Source organism: Triticum urartu, chromosome 7A (assembly GCF_056163025.1).
Source record: "Triticum urartu cultivar PI428250 chromosome 7A, HENAU_Tu73, whole genome shotgun sequence".
NCBI lineage: Eukaryota > Viridiplantae > Streptophyta > Magnoliopsida > Poales > Poaceae > Triticum > Triticum urartu.
Window position 1 is genome coordinate 268,371,041 of NC_141879.1, and position 18,741 is coordinate 268,389,781.

The following is an 18,741-nucleotide window of genomic DNA, read 5'->3' on the forward strand; positions in this document are numbered from 1 at the left end:
CTACAAAAAAAGACACATCCGTGACATTTTGGGCCGAACGAATTTTTTTCCTGTCATACATATGACACTTCTATGACGATAATTGTGACAAAACCCAGTATCATCATAGATGTGGTGGGCTCCTACTTCTATGACAAAAAATCATGACAGAAAATGGGCTTTTCATCCTGGGCGGGCCGGAGACGCAGCTGCATGACATTCTTTGGGCCGTCCATGACGGAAAAAACCATGGTAGAAGCGAGAGGGAGGAAAATTTCGGGGAGTTCCCGGTTACGGTGGGAGGTCGGGGGCCGAGCGATGCGCGTTTCTCTCGTACACGTACGCGTGTGTGTGCGAGGCGTTGACTCTAACTAAACCCGAGCGAGGGCTCTAACTGAACCCGAGCGATTGCACTGCAGGCTACACGTTACTGAACCCGAGCGATCGATCGGTGGCTGTTAACTGAACCCAATCGAGCGATTCCTTCGCTACTGCTACCAAATGAAGCCGATCGATACTGCCTCTGGGATGAACAGTGAGCGTTGCGGGGGGGGGGGGGGTTGGATGAACAGTGAGCGGCGGCGTTGCCTCTGGATGAACAGGACCCCATGGTGTGGTGGAGGGTTGGATGAACAGTAGACGGTGGAGGGGTGCCCATGGAGGGGTGGTTGAACATGACCCTGTGGTGTGGAGGGCTGGATGAACAGTAGACGGTGGAGGGGTGCCCGTGGAGGGGTGGTTGAACAGTAGCCGGTGGAGTAGCGCGCGGTGGAGGCTGGATGAACAGAAGCCCGTGGAGGCTGGAGGAGGTCGACGGTGGAGATGAACAGTATCCCGTGGAGTCCCGTTTTGCGGTACGGCACACCCCTCCCGATGAATAGGACCCTCGTTTCGACCGTAGGAGGTCCGTTTCGTCCGTTTTATGGTACACCACACCCCTCCCGATTAACAGGACCCCCATTTCGACCGTAGGAGGTCAGTTTCGTCTGTTTTGCGGTATGACACACCCCTCCCGATCAACATGACCCCCGTTTCAACCGTAGGAGGTCTGTTTCCTCCGTTTTGCGGTACGCCACACCCCTCCCGATCAACAGGACCCCCATTTCGACCGTAGGAGGTCCGTTTCCTCCATTTTGTGGTACGCCAGACCCCTCCCGATGAACAGGATCCCGTTTCGAATGTGGCCGGTCGAACACAAGGCTGTTTCCTCCGTTTTGCGGTACGCCAGGCCTCGCTTCCATCGCCTGTTCCGTCCAAGCCCTCCCGATGAACACGACCACGCATTCCGTTTCGACCCAGCCGGTTGGCTCCCACACGTTCCGTTGCCTCCCGATGAACACGACGCATTCCGTTGCCTCCCCATGAACACGATGCATTCCGTTGCCTCCCCATGAACACAACGACGACGCTATTTCTCAGTTCCGACCCAGCCATGTACACGAGCCCTGGCCGTACATATGCGCGAGTAGGTGTTCGAGAACCTGCCCGTATGTACGTACGTGGCCGTATTTTCTTTCTTGCACCCTGGCCGCTGTATGTACGTGTACATGCTACGTGCGCGCCTCTACTACGACACCTATGCGCCTCTACTACGACACGTACGCGCCTCTACTACGACACGTGCGTGCCTCTACATCGACCAGTATATATGTACGTACACGTTCGCGACCAGAATGACAACGCTACGTACGCTTCGACCAGGTGGGTCCCGACTGTTAGGCACTTCCTTGCCTGCGAAGATGTAGCTAGTGGGTCCCAGCAGTCAGGGGGGCGAATCGTTTTGTTTTTTTGCCCGGACGCACTTCTTTGCCTGCAAAGATGTAGCTGCTGGGTCCCAGCAGTCAGGGGGAATCGTTTTGTTTTGTTTTTTTGCCCGGACGCACTTCCTTGCGTGCGAAGATGTAGCTGGTGGGTCCCAGCAGTCAGGGGGGCGAATCGTTTTTTTCGGACGCACTTCCTTGCGTGCGAAGATGTAGCTGGTGGGTCCCAGCAGTCAGGGGGGCGAATCATTTTTTTGGACGCACTTCCTTGCGTGCGAAGATGTAGCTGGTGGGTCCCAACAGTCAGGGGGAAAAGTTTTTTCCGCGAAATACGGCGGCCCGTCCAGTAGGTCCCTGCTGTCAGGTGGAGGAATAATTATTTTGCGCGTAATAATGAGACACTTCCTTGCTGCGGCCGTGGACCCAGCTGTCAGCCTCTCCACGTACAGTCCACGTCCGATGGAAGCCATTCCTTGACCACGTTGACCATGCCGCGCCGAGAGCACCAGGGCGGTGGACGACGGTGAGGCCTAGGAAGGGGACGACGCGGAGCCGGGGAAGACGCGGCAGTGGATGCCCACGCGTAGAGGAGTATGAGGGTTCACTCGTTCGGCTGCGGTGTGAGGCTGCCATCACCGCAGAATAATAGGGGGTGTGGGTGCGTAGAGGGATGGCCTGGCCAGCGTTGGGAGTAGTAGGGGGCGGTGAGGCCTCCGTGGCATCACAGCCGTCCACGGGCGGCAGGAGCAGGCGGCACGACCGGCGCTGCTTTGGGTGGCTGGAGCAAGAAGACCAGAGGTTGAAGAAGCACTACGGCCGTTGGATGGACATCATACGGTCACTGGAGCTAGAATCGTTCATATATTGACTAAAGTTGACAAAGGCCTCCGTCCCAGTCAACTTAGTAGGCCCACAAGTCAGCCTCCCACCAAGGTGGGTCCCAGGTAGCAGGGGGTATTCATTTTTTATGCGTAATAAGGAGGCACTTCCGATGGGTCCGAGCTGACAGCGGGGGGAACATTTTTTTTCGCAAAATACGATGGCCCGTCCTGTGGGTCCCAGCAGTCAGGGGGAACATTTTTTTCGCGAAATACTGGTGGACCGTCCGATGGGTCCCTGCTGTCAGGTGGAGGAATAATTATTTTCCGCGTAATAAGGAGGCACTTCCTTGCGGCTACCGTGGACCCAGCTGTCAGCCTCTCCACGTACAGTAGTCTTCAGATGGAAGTCGGTCGTTGACCACATTGACCACGCCGCGCCGAGAGCACCACGGCGGTGGACGGCGGCGAGGCCTAGGAAGGGGACGACGCGGAGCCGGTGAAGACGCGACAGTGGAAGCCCGCGCGAAGAGGAGTACGAGGGTTCACCGGTTCGGCTGCGGTGTGAGGCTGCCGTCGCCGTAGAATAACAGGGGGTGTGGATGAGTAGAGGGATGCCCTGGCCAGCGTGGGAGTAGTAGGGGGTGCTGAGGCCTGCGCGGCAGCACAACCGTCCACGGGAGGCGGGAGTAGGCGGTCCCGCCGGCGCTGCTTTGGTGGCTGGAGCAAGAAGATCAGAGATTGAAGAAACACGACGGCCGTTGGATTGACATCCAACGGTTACGTCTGCTAGAATCGTTTGTTGACGTATATAATAACTAAAAAATCTTGCATACGCGTCAACTAAACAGGCCCACAAGTTAGACCACTCCCTCTTTTTTTAATAATTTATATATAGCTCATGGCAACTTCTTATGCAATTTATTGCAGTCGTTTTTTTGGTTGGCCAGGGCCAATTTCGCATATTTCTGTGGGTTCCAAACTATTTTTAATATCGAAATGTCGAGCCAGATTTAAAGTACTTTGAAGATATATTTAAATTAGGTTAATGCCCAGTGAAATAGGAATCTGAAAATGTGAATTTTTTTAGAAATTATAAAGTAATTGCCAATTTGTCATCTGTTTTTATATTTACAACCCATTTCATATTACTTTCAAGATTTGCAGGCGTCTTGAAAGAGTTGCAGCCCATCAGGGCGTAGAAAAATAAGTACACCTGGATTTGGTATTCTTCAGAAAAAATAATCTGGGCTCATTTTCACAAAGAAAAAATAGCTGGGCTGGTCACATGGTGAACATAAAATATAAGCCTGGGCTAGACGGGCCACAGCCCAGTTCAAACCCTACTCCATCTCAACAATACCAAACAAAAAAAATACTGCTCGAGTAGCTACGTCCCAGGTGTCAGCCGATCTTGTGCTGTTCTCTTGTCTATTGACTATATACGCTCCCAATGTTGTGGGTCCCAGATGTCAGGAAAACACTAGGAGGAAGCATTTTATAGAGGGCGGCGCCGCGGCGAGCGCACCAAAGCGTGCGGAGGACGTCGACGTTAACGATTTTGGAGACGGTGGGGCGGCAATGCGTGCATTGAGGCGCAGCCAGCCGTGGGAGGCGGAAGCAGGCGGCCCCGCCGGCGCTGGTTTGGTTTTGGCGGCTGGAGGAAGACAGGACTGAAGAAACACGACAGACTGTAAAAGCAGCGGGAGTACTTAACAACCTTAACTGAAACCAGCAGGGGCACTTAACAACCAAAGCTGAAAGTAGTATGAGTACTTTTATAGGTTCAACCGTACAAAGCATCCCTCGAACAGTGCTACTTTGCCTACAGTTAACCAAGGGTGAGGCCGCCAAGCCCCAGGACAAGGCCCAAGCGCCACCCCGCGCATCCACAACCTTCTGAAAGCGGCTTCATCTCGCAACATGGTCAATAAATAGGATATTCGCTTTAGAGCCATGGAAAAGCATGAACATAATCTTCTGTCCTATTCTCCAAGATGGACGGGCCTTCATTATTTGAGACCACCCATGAATAAGTATCTTTTCACCTCCAAGGGGAATTGAGTAGGTCGACATAAACATCATGTTGTGACCAAGCGCAAGTTTGACCCGACCATGGTCAGGCATCTGTATAGGAACAATAGAACTCGGCAGTTCCTGTTTCAAGAAGATCACAACTGTAAAACTGTGTATAAGCAATAGTTTATGAACAACATATATAACAGAAAACAGCTCGTACCATAAGTTTCTCGACACAGTTGGACCTGTTCAATGAGTGCAGCAGTGGCACACATATCCCACGTGGCCTTCCACCATTGAAACGCCCCACAAGGACCTCAAGATGATCAATAAAGTGTAGGAATTTGTGGATGTCGATCTAGTCAACTTCAGTGCCATTAGTAACAGCCGAGTTATTACAGAGTAACAAACGAGCATACTGCTTAACTCTGAAAAACCTACACGTGCCACCAATTATAAGAAAATATTAGTTAGAAGTAGCATCTTCATGAGATATTCATTGCTACTTCTAAAGTTAAATGGTGATTAGTTAGACATAATAGGTGGATTAAGAAGTAATTGAGGCAACAAGCAAGAATCAGATACAAAACTAACATGGATGAACAATTGGAACGGCGTCGGGGTGGAAGATCACAGTGAAGATGAGACCAGGTTCTGCTATTTTCATCAACATTCGTGCGCCAACTTTCAGTCCGTAACACTTGAGAAAGTTTATCCAAGTTTGACCATAAAAAAGCAGCGATCTTCTTGGTTCATGAACCCAACTCGAAACTTATATCCATGGCTTGTCTTCACTGTGACCATTAAACTAGTGTATTCAGTTATGGCAAGGCTGAGCATCTTGAGTACATGTGTTCTGGCAGAGCAAATAATACACTGCAGGAAAAATAATATGAGAACACAACATGTTCAAAAAACCCCCACCCTCCCGGATAGAAAAGAGGATTCTAGGAACATACTGTGCGCATTTCAAAATGATGTGCTAGGATGAGAAGGAACAAGTGTGGTGTCTCGCCGAGGGCGCAGAAACCTGTAGGGTACTCGCACTTTGGGCACTGCAAATGAAACACACTAGATTCAGTAGGAAGAAAAATGCATCAATGGCGACGGCTGCCATCCTAGGATTACCTGCAACCAAGGGACTTGGATTTATCGGGGATGGATGAAGAATTCGTACCTGGTTCTCCATGAGAAAACCCTGTGCAATCGCCAAGAGAGGGTTTTCTCTGAATAAGCAGACGAGGGAGAAGGGGATTCAGGCCCAGTGAAATATTGCCGCTTCATCCGTCCAGCTTACTGCTAAAGCTGGAAAGGGGGGGGGGGTGATTTGACGGCTCATTGGGCATTACTGCGGCGCTACGACCGGGGTGTGTCTACCGTGAAGTTGTGCACTCTAATTTGTGCATATGGCATGTGGACCCCGTTGCCGATTGCCCCACATATCAGCGAAAGGAAGTAGAAAGACAGGAGTAACTAGTTACACATAAATATATTTTTTGACAAAGAGATACTCCCTCTGTAAAGAAATATACAAATCTTTTATATCACAGGCTCACCTTCCCGAGAAATATACTCCCTCTGCAACGTACGGGCATTATGGGGGTTCAGCTTTTTTTATGGGGGTTCAGCTGAGAATATAATACTCAGATTTTTGAACACATATAATACTCAGATAGGCTCACGGTTCTGGACTTTGGGCCGCAGGCCGACCCTGCATGTTTGGGGACCCATGTGTTCTACCTCAGCGCTTTTCATATTGCAAGAGATCGGTACGATGCTGGTTTTAGATGCTGTCGCAAGGCGAATACACAAAATTGAATAAAGCACGGCAGCTGTTGGAATGAAATCAAACGACAGTTCCTAACCAGCAATCAGAGTTGCAATTCTATCAACGATATACCATGTGATAAATAATACTGTCGTACTACTTATACACACAGGACACTTGTTTCACCATGCCAGATTATTACATCAAAATCTCTCGGAGGATAGATCAGTTCAGCAGTTGCGTGCTGCTACTGAAGAATTTCAACGTTGATTTGGACGAGCTCTCCTTGCCGAGAAAGTTCGATTTTGACATCATCCCCTACCGCAAGATATGATTTAGATTTGAACCTTGTGTAACCCTAGCCCCTCTGGTGTCTATATAAACTGGAGGGTTTTAGTCCGTAGGACAACATACAATCATACCATAGGCTAGCTTCTAGGGTTTAGCCTCTCCGATCTCGTGGTAGATCTACTCTTGTACTACCCATATCATCAATATTAATCAAGCAGGACGTAGGGTTTTACCTCCATCAAGAGGGCCCGAACCTGGGTAAAACATTGTGTCCCCTGCCTCCTGTTACCATCCGCCTTAGACACACAGTTCGGGACCCCCTACCCGAGATCCGCCGATTTTGACACCGACAATGATGATGAAGACATGCCGCATCAGATTTGTTGGGAAGCTTTACAAGAACCACACCATTTGTAATCGACGACACAACCAGGAAATTGTTGTGGTCAAGTATAGCCTCAAGAACATGCCTGACAACAATGCTACAGGAAAACACTAGTTCAGGACACGTGGCGATAAGGACACGACAGCTGGATAGTTCAGTAGTAGAACTCATCATCAGGTCTTCCAGTTCACACGGCATGACTTTGAGAACTTCATCTCCACCGCGGACCTGGTTCTAATTCAAACAGAAACCATATTTTATTACTACCTCCATTCAGAAATATAAGATGCTTTTCGATATTATACTCCATATATGACTACATATACGCACAGAAATGAGTGAACAAAGACACTAGAACATGTTTTCAAAGGCATGAGAGTAGAGGGATTACATGCAATATCCATAACACAAGTTGTTGAGGCAAATATACCCTCTTAAAAGGTAGCATTGATGTTCATAAAGTACTCCCTCCGTCCCAAAATTCTTGTCTTAGATTTGTCTAGGTACGGATGTATCAAGTCACATTTTAGTATTAGATACATCCATATCTAGACAAATCTAAGACAAGAAATTTGGGACAGAGGGAGTAGTTGAAAGTAATCTATAAGAAATTAGTGTCAACCTCTTGCATGTTTTGGTCAAAAGAGGAATTTAGAACCGTCATTTGGCACACTAAAATCACATGCAAGATCACCCAGAAAGTTGTACTACTAGTACTAGTACTGCGTGTTAGATGAAAAAACACGATCAAGATCGAGAAAAAGATCGTCAACAAGAGACATTACCTGGACTTGCTTAATGAGGGATCCCGGAGAGGGGGGCTTGGATAGGGCGATGGCTTTGAGCTTGTCTGCGGTAGTCTCAGCGGGGTGCTTGCGCTTCTTCGTACCATGAGCCTCGACGGTTTTGGACAGAGCCATAGACATCACGTCGGCCGGTGCTCCGGCGTCCAGCCAAGAGAGGAAGCTAAGAGAGAGGAGTGAAATGATGGTTGCTTCGTCCGTCCAACCTACTGCTGGAAACGAGGGGGTTTTGTGATTTGACGGCTTATTGGGCATTACTGCGGCGGTTCGATCGGGGTAGTCTACCGTCACTCTACTACGGAGTAGTTTAGTGCATGGCTGGTGGACCCAGGTGCTGGCTATCCCACACGTCGGCGAAAGTGAGTAATTTAGTGCATGGCTAGAGGAGGATCCACACGGTAGAGCGTGTCCACTATTTTTTTGAAGAAAAAAATGATTACAACAAGCGTTTCCACTCTTACGACGGAGGAGTGCGAAACACGGCAACCACTTGAACATACACAGTGCTCCTACTACTAGGCATGTGCAGTGGTTCATACGTCAGTACTACACAATCTTGTTGCTAGTGTAGTAAGATATGACGATAACAAATGATGTTGTGCGCATGTCAACTACTCCTATATGTAACATAGTACCGCTTTTTCGACTGTCCGGTCGAGAATGAACGGTGAGATCAATGTTAACAGAACTAGGTCCACAGCACACGGAGAGTATGGTGCTACAGTACTCCATGAAACATGAACCATATGAAGCACGAATAGTGTTAGGCAGGGTGTATGAAGGGTGCACGGGATGGGAGCAAAAGTTCCCTTCTCAACCCACTTTTGGGTGTTTGGCAGAGTGTATGAAGGGTACATGAGTCCACACTAGTAGGTTGACAAAAATACACGAAGAGGAAACAACTATATTGAGATGAGAATGCAACCAAACACACCCACATGCTTTGTGCTACAGTGACTGATCTGCACCGTCTGAGTTTGATCCAACGGTCATGTTGCGCCGAGACATGGACATGCCCATGCAGAGGGCGCCTAAACACCACCGAAGTCCCTCTGCTTCTCGAGGCGCACGACGTTGGTGATGCAGGGTGCAACCGCCCACAGAGCCCGCTCCCGGTCGACGGGAGCCAGCTCGTCAAAGACGGCGTCCAATGACACGAATGGATTCCGGTGACGGAGCCCTGAAAGGATTCGCCCGGCAATGGCGACGGCAGCCCGCAACCCCTCCTTGTCCAGCTCAGCCCCCACCATCGCACGGAGATGGCTCAGCTCCTCGGAGATATAGGTGAAGAAGGAGACCAGGTCAGGAAGCCGCAGCTCGTTGAAGTCGACCGGGTGGTCGAACGGGTTTAGTCCGATGGCCGGCATTCGCGCTGGCACGACGGTAGGCATCGCGCAGCCGCAACACGTGTGTGGCAACTTGGTTCACCAAGTGGCTGAGGAGATCCTGGACCTCGTCACGGTCGGCCCGCTCGTGCTCCAACCGGCTCCCCTGACGGCTTATCGTATCTCCCGCTTTCTGTAGCAACGCCGCCGACACCTCGCATCTTTGTGGTGGACGCTTGCTACTTTTGAAGCTCCGTGAACTCCCGCACATAACGGAGGAGCATGGCACTCCTCTCCTCCTTGAGCGCACGGAGCTCCACGTCCTTGGCCCCAAGCTCCGCATCCTTGGCATGGAGCTCCTATGTCAGGAGCCTCACCTCGGACTCCGTGATCTGCTGCGCCGCCATGACACCAGGTAGAAGCAATGGGGAGAGGAAGCAAAGGGGGCGAAACGGCTGAAAGGCAATGCAATCTACGGGGAGGCGGAGGGAGCGGGGAGTCTTTTGGTTTTCACCACGGTAAAACACCAGTCGACGACTTCTCACATCAGGGAGCAGTGGGTTTTTACAGGCGGAGTCATCGTGACTAATTGCTGCCGCGCCTGCTCCCGTCAATCAAAAAATTAAAAATCCTGCCGCGCCTGCTCCCATCAATCAAAAAATTAAAAATCCTGCCGCACCCAAACACCAGAGCAACGCCACGGTGGATATTTAAATTTACCTGCTGGCAAGTAGATAAAAAAGGGGTGAAAAAACAAATGTGGCGGCGGCCTAGCTAATCCGTCGAACTAGCCCAACTAGCTAGCCACCGTGCTTCACTGATGTACTCGGCGGGAAAGGTGGTCTTTCGTGATTTGACGGCTCATTTACTTGCTTCGGCGCTACGACCGAGGAGGACCCAGAAAACGCGCGGTAGGGCGTCCCATGTCAGGAAGAATATATGCGTGTACCACCCGGGAGGACCCCGAAACCGCGCGGTAGGGTGCGCCACGTCTCGGCACGGAGGAAAAATGTGCGTGTAAAAATATACTGTATCAGACGTAGTACCTATGATTCGACCTCGGGACCCAGCCACTCAGTCGAAAACACCCCACTAGCCGCATAGCTTCATCATGCAAACGTGGCACGGAGGATAGATGTGGTTAGCTCCGTCTCGACCAGCCACAACGTCTCTTGTTCTAGGCGATTCTTCTATTTTCCAAGCTTTTTTTAGTTGTAATAACACCACGGCAAGCTAGCGCCGCTCTTCGTGTGTGCCCGTGCAAAGGTTAGACGATGGAGAGAAGAGAGATTGAGATCGTAGACCTGGAAGCCACCAATAAGTGAGACAACGGTCATGCACGTGTTGACGAGGCACTCCCTCTACTCTACTCAACGCAAGTACTGTATAAAATCAAGTTATGGGACAAAGCCAACAACCGTTCGTTTTTTCAGGCTATCGACTTATGCTTTGTAGTCCAGGTTGCCAGTTCGAATCTCGCCTTTCAGATTTGTTTGTTTTAGGTCCAAATTTGATTAATGATAAGTGGGACCCCTGTGTGTTGTTCCGATATTTCAGTGTAGGATGGTTTTTTTGAACAAACACTTTGCGCGGTTAGACAAGTAACGGCACGAGTTACACGTATTTTGCAAGTTTACGAACAAAAATGACAGCGGCATAGAATATCACATCCACCCCACAGCTTATATACTATGGTGATACGAGTTTTTACACCGTTGGAAGTGAGATCCAATGGCTTGGGAGTAGTCTTTGTAATTATGCGCAATTTCCAAACTCTCCAAAGGTTTTTTTGAAAATAAAACATTCAGGCCTCGTGTGTGCCGCTGCATCTTCGATCCAACGGCTCCCCGGTGCTCATATTAGGTGCTCCCCATAGCTTAATTACCCGCTACGGTGATATGAGCATCTAGGTCGTATGATCAGTGATCAGATGGCACATGCGTAGTACTTGTACTTTCTGCGCATTTCCCAAACTCTATCAGCCGTATATTGCAAAAACATTCAAACCTCCTACTGTGGGCCGTTAGATCTCAGTGAACTCGTATCACCATAGAATCTACGGTGCGGGAGCACCTCATACTCTCCCGTGTGAGAAAACATAAGGTGCTATTGCAGCTTGGATGCTACGGTGATACGAGCTTGGAGGTCGTTTGATCTGAGATTGAATGGCATCTGAGCAGTCTTTGTGCTTGTAAGCAGTGGACGAACTCTTTTGGGGCTTTTCTGCAAAAAAACCATTCGAGCCACCGAGGAGGTGTTGGGCCACAAATCCAACGCCTCCGAAGAGCTTGTATCACCAAAGCATCTAAGGTGTGGTAGCACATGATATTCTTACGTACAGGAGAATATGATGTCCTCCTTCATCTTAGATGCTATGGTGATACGAGCTTCGAGGTCGTTGGATATGGGATCAAAGGGCATCTAAGTAGTTTTTGTACAAATTGTGTGCAATTCTCAAACTCATCAAGGTTTCCTGCAAAAATATTAAGACACATCATGTGAGCTGCTATATCTCAGATCTACAAGCTCCAAGCAACTCGTATCGGCATATAGCATCTAAGGTATGGGGGCACATGATATTCTCCCGGGGAGGAGGGGTGGGGGGTGCACAACCAATCGGTGGTTGGGAGGGTGGGGACAAATATAATCTAAACAACCCTAAACAGAGCTCCACAATTTTATCTAAGGTCGAGGGGTTGACCCTCGACAATCATACCTCTGCCTAAACACAACATTTGCATGTACTATAGTACTAGACTTAATATTCATGTTTCAGTTTCATGTTCATTTTAAATATTGAACTGAGGACCATGGATGTCTTACATTTTACTCCCTTCGTTCCTAAATATTAGTCTTTTTAGAGGCTTCAAATGGACTGGCACATACAGATGTATATAGACATATTTTAGAGTCTAGATTCACTCATTTTGCTCCGTATGTAGTCACTTGTTGAACTCTCTAAAAGACTAATATTTAGGAATAGAAGGAGTATTTTTGAATTCGTGTCATACATGCATGGTTTGGAAAAATAGATGCACTATACTTATTGGATTGTTGTTGTGTTCGTGCGTGTGTGTCTCTGTGTGTGTGTGTGGTCATATGCTTGATACATACAAAGTTTTCTCACCTCCATATTGTTCATCTTTTAAATTTGAATTTGCATTGGAAAACTTACTAGGGATACCATGAAATGTGAAATCCACATTGAGATCACTATATCACAAACTCACTCTAATTCAACAACTCGTCATAAATCAATTACCACGTTGAGATTAGTATTTGCAAGGAAAATACGGGTATTGTAATACACATAGATTTGTTCAGCAATTTAAAAGGTTCCATTCGTATTCTCGAATGGTAGGACCCAACGGCGTACCAGCCAGACCTTGGCTCGTGTTGATCCTAAAAAACCCGGGCTCGTGTCCTTCGGTGGCGTGCATGGTATGCACATTAGGCAACCCCAACCAGTCGAGCCTCAGCGTTTCAAGTTGAAATATCTGGCGGCCAGAATTCCAGCCCTAGGAAATTCCCCTCATGTCCCAGGTACATAATGACTACCAGACGGAGGGATGCTTTAGTAACTAGACAACGTTACCTACCGTGCCGAGCATGGTTCAATTCCCTCGGTCGCCGCTCATCAAGGTCACCCGTCAACTGCATTGCCTAGTACTACTACTACTACACCAGGATGAGCACAGAATTGAGCCCGTTTGTTCGTGCCTAGTACTCGAGTTAATATATCAGGCAATGCACTGGTACGGAGGGATTATCCTTTTACTCTGCATACATAACTTGTCTGAAGTCTAACTAAGCAAAATGTTTGACCAAATCCTTTCTTAAGAAATACAACAGGATAGATGTACGGCTTGAAAATTTATTGCATGATGCAGGTTATGATATTGTTTCGAATCCTGGATCTTAAATTTCAGAAAATCCAAAAGTGAGCATACATTCTTGAAACTAAGCATGGTCACGTGATATGGCCCAAATATTACTTCGTAAGTTTTTTCTTCAATTTGAGACAAGCTGCTTATGACAAGTTGCACAAATGAAGAGCCAAGGTATTTTGGAACAAAGACCTATCATGTTAAGGGGAACGCTTTCACTATTGAAACCATGGGCGTTTACGTGCCGCCACGAGTCCACGCTTCTCATCGGCAGGTGTTGTCCGAGCAAGCGTGTGAGTCGACGGGAGGCGTGCGAGCAGACCGCTGCGCCGGCTGTCAGGGAGGCGTGCGAGCAGACCGCTGTGCAGGCTCACCGGGAGGCGAGCCCTTTGACCAGGCTCCGCCGCCCACCGTCGTCCCAACTGCTCCCAGTTTTAATGTCGCCGGCGCCGCAGTTTAAAATCAACCCCGCACTACCCGGTATCGCTACAATTCTCTCTCTTCCTCTCCGATTCTCCTGGCGTCTACCTCCAACTAGTCTGACCTAAACGTACGCCATGCCGCATCACGATGGTCTGCCCTTAGTGTTCCAGTTTCCTAAGGAAGACACCCAGCTGGAGTCTCAAGAACATAAGGCGCTTTGGGACGATCTTGAACTGGCCTTGCGGGAAGACGTCGCGCCTGTCCCCGCTCCCATTCCGGCTCCCGTTGCCCCGACTGCGCCAGCGCTCATCCCCGTGCACCTGCCAGCGCATGCGCCTGCGCGCGCACTGACACGCACGCCCGTGCCAGTGCCCGTGCACCTGCCAGCGCATGCGCCTGCGCGTGCACTGACGTGCATGCCCGTGCCTGTTCCCGTGCACACGAATGTCTCCGCCGCGCCGTTGACAGCGCCTGTCCCCGCGCGGGTGCCAGTGCCCCCCCTCAGCGGCATGGATGGCCGCCGTCGACCGCTTCCTTGCACCAACGCCAGTCGCCTCCTCCCGCCAGTTGACTCGCTCTGAAGTCCAGAACAGTTTGGCCTTCCTTGAAGCTAGGCCAATGTCCAGGAGTACGCCAACAATGGCGCAAGACGTCGCCGTCGCCGTCGGTCAGTGGCCCGACGACACACAGAGCACGGCAGAGGAGCCGCTTCCCACCGCGAGACGCCCCCACCGCCGCCACGTAATCTAAATTTGCCATGAAAAACGTTCGGATTGCCATGCTTAAAATCCGAACGTTTATCATTTCTGTTTATTTTATATCGATCGTCGTATAATTTAAAGTCGGAGTCAGACTGAACGAAATGTATGGTTTGATCGATTGAATGTTCTGCTAGAGACGTATCAAATTAAATATAAAACGTCATCAAGCCACATGTATTCCTTGTCATCCAACGACCTAGACTGCTTCAATGTCGAGCTCTCAACACGTTTAGCGTGCAGTTAATTTCATGCCAAAATAGTGCTAATCACATGACAACACGCAAATAATATCCTAGTAGTTAATATCCACATGCACTTAATACACTTCCAAATTAACGTGCATTGCACGTACACACTGACTAGTGCTGCTAGTATGTGAAACTGGTGCCATGACTTGTGAACGCGTCCAGATATGGTCAACAGCAACATCGCCCGCGAGTTCTTCATGTTTGCCCGTGCGTCTAAACGCGGAAGGGGAGGAGAGAGAGAGAGAGAGCACACATGGAACCCACCAGTAAGTGAAGGCGAATAGTACTAAAAATAATATTACATGTTATCCATTAATTAGGCTGTGGTAATATAAAAACATTATGTAAACAAAGGGGGTACAACAAACATTGCTATTCTACGTATGTTGCCTATTAACGTGCAGCTTGAAGGCCCGGTCGCATGTTCGATCATCGTCCTTTATTTTTTAATTTGTATATGGGTCCAAATTTGTTTAATGACATGTGGGCCCCTCGGTGTGTAGTTTGTAGCACTTTAATTTGTGGTTCGAAATTTGTTCCATTCCAAGTGGACTATCGGTGTGTAGTTTTGTAGCTTTTTATAATAATTAAAGAGAACAACATAGTTTTTTCAATAATACCATGGTGCGACGTTGAAGGCGAGAAAGGATGTGCGAGAGAGCGATGACCGAGCCAGAGGGAAATCAACTAGGGGAATTGCGTGGGTTGCAACGGTGTTTGGAGTAGTTGTGGGCCGAATGCTACGAAAATATAATCTAAACCGACCGGAACAAATGCCTACACAAATTAATCCAAGGTTGGAGTGCCCCTCGCAATGTAAATAGCTCCAGCTTTGCGAGGGATGGAGAGGTAGTAGCTTCAACGCGTGGAAGATACAGTGTGAGAAAGCGAGGTCAATCGAGAGACATATAGATAGAGAGACAAAGTGAGTGTGGTCCAACATTCATTGAACAAATATATATGCTCTAGAGAGATATTGTCCGATTGAGCTTTTTGGCAAGGGTGAGGGCTGTAAGATAGAGCTTGAGAGATGATCCAGTCACAGACGTGTAGATATATTTTGTGTGTGGGAGGAAGCAAGGTCAACCGATCACATAGGGTCGCCATGTGATCGAAAGAGTGAGACGGGTTGGAGAGAGTGACCTAGATAGACGATGTGCATGAGAGAGTATACAATGTGAATAGGTCGAATTGGGTTCAAACATGGTGATATATCGTTTTTGTCCGAGAAAGAGCGAGGTCAATCGAGACATATGGAGAGAGAGAGATTGAGTGAGCATGGCCCACCATGAGGTCGAAAGAGTGGCGGCGGCTTGGATGGACTGACCTAGATAGACAATCTACGTGAGAGAGTATAGAGTGTATCGATCGAGGCCCGAACAGGGAGATATATCATTTGTGTGTGAAAGAAAACGAGGTTAAATGAGACTCAGATAAAGAGAGCGAGATTGAGCGAGTGTGGCCCGTCGTGCGGAAAAAAGAGTGAGACAGTCTCGAGGGAGTGACCTAGATATACAACATGCGTGCGTGCGCACGAGAGGTTGGGGGGGGGCTAGATAGGCAATGCATGTATTTAGCGCGAGAGGGTGAGAGGGAGAGGGGAGAGAGAGAGAGCTCGACATGGGGTGCAATGGCGGGTGTGTGAGGTAAATACATTTGGTGACAGAGTGGAAAAAGGGGTTGTGTAGTTGAGAGACTTAGAGATCGAAACATGGAGAGAAAGAATGAACGTGTGCTCGAAACCGATAGCTTCCTAAGGTGGTTAGGAGAGGAAGATTGATCGATATAGGAAGTATGTACCGTTTGTGTGTGTGTGGGGGGGGGGGAGGGGGGCTAAAAACAACATTTGAATGTACATAGTACGAGACTTAATATCGATGTTTCAATTCGGTGTACATTGTAAGATTTGAACCGAGGACCAGGCATACGGGTAATTATTTCGAATTTGTGCCATACTAAGTTTCGAAAAGTTGACATTGACTCAGTTTGTTGTGCTATTTTGTAGGTCATATGTTTGAATCCATCCAAAAGTTTTCTCACTACCATGGTGTTCATCATATACATATGAATTTGTATTAAAAAAGTAGCATGGATACAGTGAAATGCGAAATCCACGTTAGAATTGGAGATCGCTACGTGACACACACTCTAATTCAAATAACTAACTACGTGACACACACTCTAATTCAAATAACTAATTATGTGACACACACTCTAATCCACGTTGGCATGGGTACTGTTTCGATTTTTTTCAAATAACTCCTCATTAATTAATTTATAGTACTCCCTCTGTTCACTTCTATAAGACCTTGAAGACATTTCAGACAATGTGCAAAACAGTTCATTTTAAGTTGTCTGAAATGACTTATAAAAGTGAACGGATGGAGTATCTCGTTTCGAATGACTAATTATTGCAAGAAAAACACGGGCATGGTAATACATACAGATTCGTTTGAAAATGAAAGAAGATTCGTTTGCATTCTCAAATATAGGCGCACCAGGCAGACCAGGGTCGTGTCGGGGTGGACGCTGCTTCGGTGCCTTAAAGGCAAATGCCTTTGGGTCACTGACATGTGGGCCAGCCACCTGTTGGGCCCACATGTCATGGACACAAAGGCAGGTGCCTTAAGGCACCGAAGCATAGTCCTGTCGGGGTGGTCGCGTGTGTCGGACGGGCGCGTAGCACCCAGCCACCCACCCCCTCCCCCCCAAAAAGGATGACGACAATATAAGTTCGCGCTTCCACGTTTCAGATTGAAATATCTGGCGGCCCCAATTCTAGCCCTGCAAAATCTCTCTTCTCCACCGTCCCCTTCCGCGCCCAGATTGCCCAAATCCCTAATTCGCCGCCAACCCTCGAATCACCCCTCGTCTCGTCTCTTTCCCCACCGTTCCCTACCTCTGTGCCGGACGACGACGACGAAGACGACGGTCGCGCTTCACCACCGCACCGGAGCTACCTCATCTACGCCCTCGTCCACCGCACCGGGTGGTCCACCGACAACGTCGGCCGCCGCAACCGATGTGCCTCACAGACACCGAGTTCCACCGCATCAGGTGCGCTTCACCGACGCCGTCTCCCAGCTCACCGGGGCTACTTCACCGAGCACATCGTCGCACCTCCGCCCCCGAGGCCGTTGGGGCTTCACCAATGGTCTCGTCCACCGCATCGTAGCGCTACGCTGCCACTCAAGATCTGCATCCGTGCGCGGCCAGCCAATGCCAGTGCCTCACCCTCAACGGCTCTAAAGTGACCCGCACTCTAGCTAGGCGAGCATGCCCAAGCGCCGGCCCGAACTAGGTATCCACACATCACTCCCTTGTGCACTGTTCCGACGATGTTTGGATATCCTTTCACTGCTCTCTTAGCTTACACGCCTATGCAACTCTGACTTTAACTCTTATTTCTTCTAGAGATATCATCTGAAACAAGCAAATCCATTTTTTAGCGAAGCATGACGGCGCTACGGGATCTGGTACACATCCTGCACACCCGTATAACCTTGTAAGTATCTGTCCTCCGGTACAACATCAAGGTCGATTCCTCTTATTTGATCAACCATTCGCCGTGTCAAAAATGCAGAGGTGGATGCAAGGAGCACAAGGCCTGCACATCCAAGCAAGTGGTAACATGGACTTGTACATGGAACATCCCAAGCACAAGCAGAGCTGCAGTGAGCCTCTACAACGAGATAGTGCAAGTCCCTGCATTTCATTTAATTCGTACTAGCACTCGTGTATGATTTGTGTGCAGTGGCTGATCCACGAATTCAAGTTACCAGGGATGAACATTTAACTTAAAAAATACGAAGGCACTTGCACTCTGGAAATCAACATAACTTGAGAAATGTGAAGCTACATGCACTTTGAAAACCAGCTAATGATCCAAAGTAGTTTAGATTATAAACACTAAATGATGCAAGCACCAAAAATCACAAAATGCAACATGGTGTACAAGGACTAAAAACATGGTATGTACTTGCTTGAATTATTCGTTCTCTGGCTGAAAATACCGAGTGTAATTGCACGTATAACCAGTGTGCAAACTGCATATCAATATATCTATCCTGCACAAGTATGCCAATAGTTTCAAACAACGGATTAGAAAAGTATTTATGCTATGTTGTCATGATACGGGGACTTTCTGGTAGATGGCCTGTAACGCCCCGAGACCGTTGCGCCAGGTGTCTTCCAGTTATTCGCTGTTGTTGCTTTGTCATTTGCTTGCGTGTCGCTTCTTGTCATGTCATCATGTGCATTGCATCATCATGTTT